General features: G+C 31.1%; 1 long non-coding RNA gene across 1 annotated transcript; it reads right to left on the reverse strand.

The window, feature by feature from the left end:
• Positions 1–334: 334 nt before the first annotated feature.
• On the reverse strand, positions 335–1,573 carry LOC124888686. Its single transcript, XR_007047366.1, has 2 exons — positions 1,255–1,573; positions 335–592 (listed from the first exon to the last, which is right to left on the reverse strand). It is a non-coding gene; the product is annotated as an uncharacterized LOC124888686 (long non-coding RNA).
• Positions 1,574–9,400: the final 7,827 nt, after the last annotated feature.

Consider the following 9,400-nt stretch of genomic DNA (forward strand, 5'->3'; position numbering starts at 1 on the left):
CTCTAGTATAAGATGACATTTTCGGCTTAACAAAATCGGATCATTATTTGTAGCCCAAATTAATGCATTGACCCAATAAAATTGAGCTTTAATTAAAGTAAAACTTACATAAATCCCTCCTAGTTTACCCTTAATTATATCTTATCCTAACTTTTATAAAAATTTCAAAAAATCTCATTTTATTATTTTTCCGATACATCCATTAACAAGAGATATAAATCTTTAATGATAGATCAAGTGAAGCAACTAATACACGCTAATTAAGGAAAATAACAAAAATTTACCTAATTAAGGAGTAAATCACTCTTCATATCTTTAAATTAATAGACAAAAATCTCCAAAAAACATAATTAGTTATTATATGTATTTTCAAAATTTTCTTCTCCCTATTCTATTTGCAGAATCAATCTTCTCCTCTTTTTTTTTTTTGTTGTTGTAATTTTTTCAACGATTCGCCAAAGCATGTCTTTATGAACATCTTAATTACTTCATTTGACAGAATTTCTTCAAACACTTGTAGAAACTTGGCATTGCATGAGCTGCCAAACCTTGGAGGATGTTGTGGAAGCTCATCAATGATATGTTTCATACCCTGAAAATAGAGTTACTCATTAATTAAATGCATCAGTCAACTACTTCATGTACCGATAGATAAAAAAAATACGTGAGACATATTACAAATATATATTTGTAAACATATGAATAAAAAATAAAGATACATATTCTATGTATATATGAGCCACATAGAACAAAAATATGTTATGTATCTCCCTATATTAAAATGTAATTTCTTCAATTGAAAATTTTTTATCCTTATAACATATCTCGGATATATTATGTAGCTCCTAATTATGTATCTCAATCTATCTTTAGTAAAAATTACAAGAGATATATTACACTAATCCTTTAAAAAATACATAACTATAGAGACACACATAAGAATACTTATGTAACATAGCAGAGATCTACAATGAAAACGTATCTGATGCACTTAACATATACATAGATCTGAGATGTAACATAACTATACAGAGATACATAAAAATACTTATGTAACATATGCATAAATCTGAGATGAAAACATATTTGATGCAATTCTAACATCCTTTCATGTGCATAACTTTACTTGTTTGAGATTGAAATAAAAGAACAAATAATGAAATCCTTGACATTATTTGAGGTTGAAATAGAAGAAAAAATAATGAAATTCTTGACATTGTTTGGTGTTGAAATAGAAGAAAAAATAATGAATACCTTGACATTATTTGAGGTTGAAATAGAAGAAAAGATAATGAAATGCATATACATTTATATAAGAAAATGTAACAAAAGAACTATCAAAAATGTTAAGGAGGAGAAAGAAGTGTGAGCTATGGAGAAAGGGGGAGAGAGAGACATGGAGAGGATAGGGGAAGAGAGAGAGTGCAGGAGGATAAGGAGGAGAAAGTTTGTTGAAAAATACTTTGAAGGGGGAGGAGATAGACATTAATGATATTAAATTGGTGAAGAAAAAGAATGTAAATGAAGGAGCAGGAGATTAGACATTAATAGGATTAAATTAATGAAGAGAGAGAATATAAATTAGGTATTAATGTATCCTAAATTTTTGGGTAGAAGTTATGTATCTGAAAATATAAAGGGCACGAATGTAAATTAGGGAAGTTTATAATTTTTACCAAGTAAAGGGATTTTTAGTATTTTAGGTAACTTAAGTTGTGGTTTTATGAAATTTTTTCTTAATTAATTCATATTTATTTGGATTTAAAAATTAATTCAATTATTAATTCACAATATTTATTTGAACTAATATATTTAAAATTTCTGTGATCACAATTATTCTTCTAAGATAGCATTAGACCAAATGTGTGTAAACTCCCTTTTCTAGAAGATGAAAGGGGTTAAAAATTTATCTCTATGTAGTTGTTAAATACAAGAGTATGCAAATTATTATCTAATACATCCATAATGTAGAACACAAACTCTTGTTCCCATAGGCTGATGGGAAGTCAAATGTATGCAGTGAGAACAAAGAGTCTAGCTGAACTTGTTCGGAGATTTCACTTGAGTACCTCAACTCACGCTTGAACCTATTGAACACTTATACTATTCAAAACAAGTACCTATTAAATACTTTTTGCTGACATGGCACTATAAGTGTATTACATATTTTAGATGCGCGTGAAGCTAAAAATAATATTTACATTGCCAACTGAAAAGTGACATGTCAACAAAATAAAAGAGCAAATACGAAAATTTATTTTTAAAAAATAAAGAATCCCTTCACTATCTTCCCAACTCCTACGCTCTTCAACCACAAGCTCAAAACTAAAAAATCCATGTTTTTACCTTTGTCGAAAAAATACCAAAATAAATAAATTTCACCAATCAAAGTAGAAAAAATTGTAGAAGTTGACTAATAATTTTTATTATTGTTGTCAAAGAGTTCATTAAATGGAAAGCTCAAATTTGTGCCAAAATAAATTTTGGTGAAACACCATTTTCTCCAACATGATTAATACAAATTTGAAGTTATTCTTAATAAACGAATTGATGTGTGACGGTTCAGCAATTTTGGTGATTTTCTACCCCATATCTTTCTCTCCTTTCTCCATCTCTTATACCAAATCAAATCGAGTATAAATGAAATTCAAAATTAAAAACAAAACAAAAGAAAGAGTAGATAAAATGGGAAGAGATTTAACATAGAGAAAATAATGAAAAAGGTCAGATGGGGAGGGATTAGGAGGTGAGTGTCGATTTTTTGTTTTTAAATTTTCTTGATTAGTAAGTAGTAGTTAAAATGGGTAAGGAGAAGAAGACTACAGCCTAACTTTTTTTTAAATTAAAAATAGCAATTTTTTATGTTTCTATGTTAAACATTTTAAAATAATACATTGGATTCACATGACTCCTGTCATTATTTAATTCATCAAATTTCAATGTCATTGCAAGTATATGACACATGATTTATATTTTTAATTGATTGTCCAAAAAATATTTAACTAGTTTAAATTCAGTGGGGTAGAGGTGTTCAATAGGTACAACTGTGAGTTGAGGTGCTCAAGTGAAATCTACGGACAAGTTTAGGGGTTTGTCGATAACTTAAGCCTTTTATTTATGAAATTTATAGTCAAAATCATCATAGAGGCATAACGAAAAAGCTCTCATCTTGGTAGAATGATCGACGCTGCTTTAGTATTATGTTTTTGGAGTCACTCTCAAATATCATATATAAAAAATAAATATGAGAAACTAATTAAATGTCTCAGATTTGAACCCAGAAGGAATTTCTATAGACACAGTAATTTTGCAGCTATGCCTTGTTGTTTCATTTAATCAATGGATGATAAGGTCTTGACATATTCTAGATGTATTTTTACATAAAAATTGACACAAGTTTATAATTAGCACTAATTAATAACAAAAGGAAATCAAAAGGTTTGACAAGTACTAGTATTTGATTAAATCAACCCTCTATTAATGCTACGTTATGTTTCGTTCATCAAATAATTGATAAAATTTACTACCATGGGAGTTGAAGCTCAACAAACCCTTCTATTGTTACGTATAAATATCTCATTTAAAAGTTCGAGCTAAGATTTTTCCTAAATTTAAAGTTATAACTTTCAGGCTAGACTAGTTTAGGTCAAAATCTAAGTGAGGCGTGGTTTAGAACAATTGAGGAATAAATTGAATAAGTATGGTGGTGTTTGACTTAATTTTTAGTTAGCTATGACGATAAGGAACATGTATAATTTTACAAAATTGAATTTCTGTAAGTAACACTCTCGAAATTGATCTTAACATAAAGAGTATTGTTTGGGATGTATTAGAGTTAAGGTGTGTTGTCAAAAAAGAAATTTTTGATGAAAAATGGGCATTCTGTCCTGTTGACGTCTCTAAAACGATGTTACGAAAAGAAGAGAAAGTCCCATTATAGCTCCCAATCAATGCGGTAAAAAATGCTATGGCGACATGTGTTGCTATAGCGATGTCGCTATATTGACATTTATCTCTATAGCAACTTAATTCATTGTTTTATCTCAAAAATCCTCAAAAATAATTTATTTTCTAAAACACATTTTTGGACAAAGGATAGGTGATTCTGGGTGAAAATCATCAATTATCCATTATTTTTCTTTGTTAAGGGAAGAAATTCATCTCCATCAACTAGTAAATTAATAATCTAGCTTTAGAATTGCTAGTTTACATAGCTTGGGAAGAGTTAAGGGATGATTTTATTTGATTTTCTAGCTCAAGGAATTAATTTAAAAATAAAAGCATTGGGTTTTGGCTAATGATTATTAAGCTACTTTTGCATGTTGTTAATTAACTAATTTATCTATGAAATTAGTAGTTTAGGTGAATTGTGATAGAAAAGACCTAAAATAGGTAGGGGATGATCATAAACTTGATCTTAGGAATTGGTAATGAGTTATAATCCCCAACAAGGTAGGTCATTACATTGATTATGTGTTTTGTATTTATCTCTAGACCGAAAACAAGCAAAAATTGCACGAAAAAAAAAATCAGGCTTAGTTAAGTTGTGCAAGCTTGGATTGAGGTAAGTGATGGTCATGTAGTTTAATTCAATTTATGTTATATATATCTATGTTAACAAGTGTAACACTCTCAAATTTCATGCATGTTATTAGTGGGTTACTATGTGTTTTAGGATCATAAGAAGTCCCTAATATGTAGTTGAATTGAAAACTCATCTTTCCGCCAAGTCTAGTGTGAAATTCTTTTTTAGTCATCTTCAAACGATCATAGCCCCTTGAATATGAAGTGTTTTGCAGAAAAAACCAACCAAATCAAATATCTTTGAGTCTTCTTTCCAATGCAGTCAATTTCACCTTTATCCAATATCAGAGTAGAAAATTATGCTCATTTTACCTGAGGGCATCTTCCTGTTAGAGATTAACGACCTGAATTACAACCCGTCAACTAGTTAACGACCCATCAATTGAAGTTTTCTTAACCATTAAAGATAAAAAAAAATGGCCAGATATTGAAGACCAGAGTTGATGAGCCATCAATAAATTGATGGGTTGTGAACCAAGTTGTGAGACGGGAAATTTCTACAATTTTTTTTAGTTTTCTTACGGTTAGTCTAGTCCTTTCCTTACGTCAAAATATTTCTCTATGACTTAAATCACTCAATAAATATTATTTACTCAGCGTTTAAAAAGTTTCATCGCTCTTTCTCCTCTTTATCAAGAGAAATAAAATTATGGTTTATTCTACAAGTTCAACTTTCAAGACTCCAAACTCAAGTTTTCCTTCAAGATATCTATAAGTTCAAGTATGTGGAGTTTGAACAAGGGTATTATTTCATCCAGGTGCCCAAAAATTTTATTTTTATAAATAATTTTATGGATTTACTGAATAGGGTTTATACCCACTTCACATGATTTTGAAACTATGATGGTCCATTATGAATTTCAGTGTAGTTAGTACAAAAGTTTATGGTTTATTCATGTTTTTACTTGTATGGTTGATCTTATGCATTGAATTTTATCTTTTTTGACATGAAATATCATGAGCTGGTAGATGTATATGATTTTAGCATGATTCACTCAGTTTACAAGAAATTTAGATTTATGATTTCAGATTTAATATGAAATTAACATATTTGCTTATGAACATAAATTAGAAACAGAAACATAATTAATTTTCAGACTTATAAACCTATATGCTCACTTTATGGTGGATTTCACATATTATGAGCACTAGTATAATTTTGGGCGTAGCCTTTAGCATAGAGGGAATATAGGTTTAGCGCACCCAAATTTCCAAAATATGCGCCATTATTGGTTAAAGTGGTCCTCATTAGTTAAGAGTGTCTTTCTTTGGAGGAAGTCCTTGTTAGTTGAGAGTGTCTTCATTCTCCTGAGTCAATTAACGCTAATCATAGTTATTTATCCTGGTAAGGTATTGAACACCCTACCAACAAGGATTACAAGTTGTGCTCTATGTTGCTCAAATGGGATATGTAGGTTGTAAGAATCTCCCATAGAAATATTGATTTTAGAGACTAAGTGTAACAACTCACTGACTTTACTAAATTATGTTTTACTACTTATGCTTTATGACATTTTAGCTTTCAGTTTTAGTCATGAAATATGGTGAGTCTATATACAATTAGCATGGATGTTTTTATTTTACTATATATACTAGTTTTATTTATTGCCTGCACCTTCATATACTTAGTACATTCCATAAGTACTGACCACATACTCAATGTGCTCTACATCTTATCATGATGTAGGTTCTGGTGTTCGCCTTCAGGCTCATGATAAGCTTTGATTGCCAATGCCTACTCCTGTCTAGTTGGTGGGTCGTCATGTTTCGAGGACTTAGTTATACTTTTTTATTTTATTTTATTAGCCTAGACTTCCATGATTTTGGGTAAACTGAGGGTCTGTTCTAGCGGCTCTTTAGTATATTAGAGGCTTGCTCAGACGTAGTACTTTTGCAGTTATTTGTCATGTTGGGACTATTTTCAGTTTATGATGACAGACTTCATATTTGATACTATGTTCTCATATTTTTTATGAATAAATACTATATACCTCACATGATCTTAAGTGAATTGAATATGACTCAGTGTTGTACAGATACCACGATTTAGCTTTTGGGCTACTTATAGTCCTAAACATTGTGTGATGTTCAAGAGGTAGTCTCAAGGCGTTCCAACTACTTATCAATATTTATTTTTAGTAAATATATATTTTTGTGTGGTCACTTTCAAATGAACTTATATTTAAAACTTGTAGATATTGTAAGTGTTAATTGATATCCCGTTTTATATGATTTTGTCATATTCTATAGTTGATTATGATAGGTTTCAGTAATTGGGAATTCTCAAGGTTTACTGGTGGAATAAGATGGAAGACATTGTGTTTAGGATTAGTTACATGGACAAAACTTGTCCACTGCAGGTCATGAGTAAAAAGGGTGATTATGATACCCTTAGCATATATGTACAAGGTACAAGTTATTTTGACGGTTTCATGAGTGAATTGGGTATTGAACTTATATGTCATGGTATTTTCTTGACTTGACTTGACTGGACTTGACTTGATTAGACTAATTGCATATTATAGATGTCTTTAACTTATTGCTAGGAATCCTAAACTACACAAATGTTATGTGTTGTTTTAAGCTATTTTAAGGTGTAGTTAGGACAAGTATGTATTAGCTAATTGCACGGAGTTGTGGTTGAGTGTTCATATTGTCATCTTGGATTGGCGAAATAATCCTACCAGTATACTATTTATTTTTTATGTGTTGATACTACAATAACTCTTACTTTTTTTTAAGTATAGTGCATATTCTAGCAGCTTGTGCGAGACTTCACTTGTGATTCTAGCATCGAACTCAGAATTCAAGGGTGAGTATCATGTTTCAGACTATCATGGATCCTTCTTGGATGATTTAGTCCTTTATCCTACACTTATGTTTTTCCTTCTAGTTTTTGGGCTGCATTCACTTCTTGACATTGTTTACTATTTTTGGTACATTGCTCTTTGGATCCTAAGGATGGTTATTTTATTAATGAGTATATTTCATAATTCTCCTAGTTGGTTTAGACCTTGAATTTATATTTGGGGATTATTAATAGATTTTTTGCTTTTTTGTTTAAGTATTGGTTAATGCTTCTAAGGTTATTGTTCTTCCACCGGAGAATGGAATGGATATCATTGTAATGACCCTCTAGATTATTTTCTTGATTTCAATATGTTTTCCATGTTTTTAGCCTTCCCACAATAATTACAAGTCATTTATGACTTGCCAGAACCGTCGGTTCAGTTAACGGGCAGTTCATTTGGGTTTTAGGCTCATTTTCCTATTTTGGATCTTTTGTTGTTAAGAAATTATTCTCAAAACAAATTTCTTAGAAAATGATCTCAAATGAGAATTTTGACAATGTAATTAGCTCTAAAATATTAATTTTAGACTGGGGGAACTCGTGGATCGGGTCCCGAGGTTTCCAAACTTATTTTGACTATTGGGTATATTCTATGAAAAAAACTATGTGTGGGACCCATATTTAATAAAAATGATAACAGATATAAGCTTTATTGGTTCTATTGAGTATGGAATTTTAAATTTAGTATCGTAGCCTAGTTTATTTGTGCGCACAGGGTTCTAAATGTATTTTATGCACCCGATCAGAGTCTGTTCAGTATCTAGTGCATCCTTCAGTTGTTCTTCATGATTATGGGGTTTGGTCCACGTTCATGAAGGGCCAAACTCTTGACCATCGAGTCTTCCCCCTTTTATACGTGATGAAGGGTTGAGCTAATTTGATTCCTCTCTCTTTGCATGTGCAACACCTTTCATCATGTTCGCGATAGTCTTCTTGTCAATCCTTTACACTTGCGATAATTTCCTCATGTTCTCAACGAGAAATCTTTCTGCACATCGCGATCGCGGCTAGGGGTCTCCGTGACTACGATCAGTAACCCCTGGGAAAATATATCACTATCTTCTTTGAGTATCATACATTTTCTAAGTCCCAATCCATCTATTATTGAACCCTAAGGCTTGGATAAGAGTGCAAAATGATAAGTTAGAGTTGGAGATTTGTAGAGGACGTTGAGATGATCATTTTCCACTAATTTCTTTGTAAGTTTTCAGCCCAAATCCTTTGCTTAATTCTTTTTTTCTCTCTCTTATTTTTGCAATCACTAAGGCTGATTTGAGCCTCTATTTGTACTACATTTTTGCTCAAATTTTGAGCACATAATATTTGTCCTTCAAGAGACCTCGTGACGAATTTAACTTTTTAATTTTATTTGTGAGCCTCACATATTTTTATCTGATTTTAGGCACGAAGTTTTATAATACAATATGGTTATCATTTTACTCCTATTGATGTCTCAATGATGATTTTTATAGCGTGACAATAGTTTTGAATCATGGAGCAAAGACGAGTGATTCATGGATGATTCAAGATTGTAATTCGACAATGAGGTATGTGTCGGTCAACTTTTCCATATGAAATGGTGTTGTGTATAGATTACATGTTAGGTAGGGATCATAGGATGGGATTATGACTAGTACATCATGACTTAACCTATTTAGGGAATTTAGGATAAAATGTGATCCAAACCTTAGCATAAGATACCCGTTATGTTCATAGAATCCTATTATCTTTGATTATAAGCATGTTTACCATAGATTGAGGTTAAGGAACCTTTAGTACAAGACCTATCATTGACTTAGTGATTTGGATAGCAGTTTCCTTGATTATGGTGTTATTATTATGTGTTGTTGACCCGAGGTCTTGGTTAAGATACCAATTGGACTCTAGGTGAGTATTCCATTCTTTAGAAGGATGTGGTTTTAGTTTGTTGACTCTTAAGCACTTATGGTTGTATTGTTTGAATAC

This window comes from Capsicum annuum, chromosome 11 (assembly GCF_002878395.1).
Source record: "Capsicum annuum cultivar UCD-10X-F1 chromosome 11, UCD10Xv1.1, whole genome shotgun sequence".
NCBI lineage: Eukaryota > Viridiplantae > Streptophyta > Magnoliopsida > Solanales > Solanaceae > Capsicum > Capsicum annuum.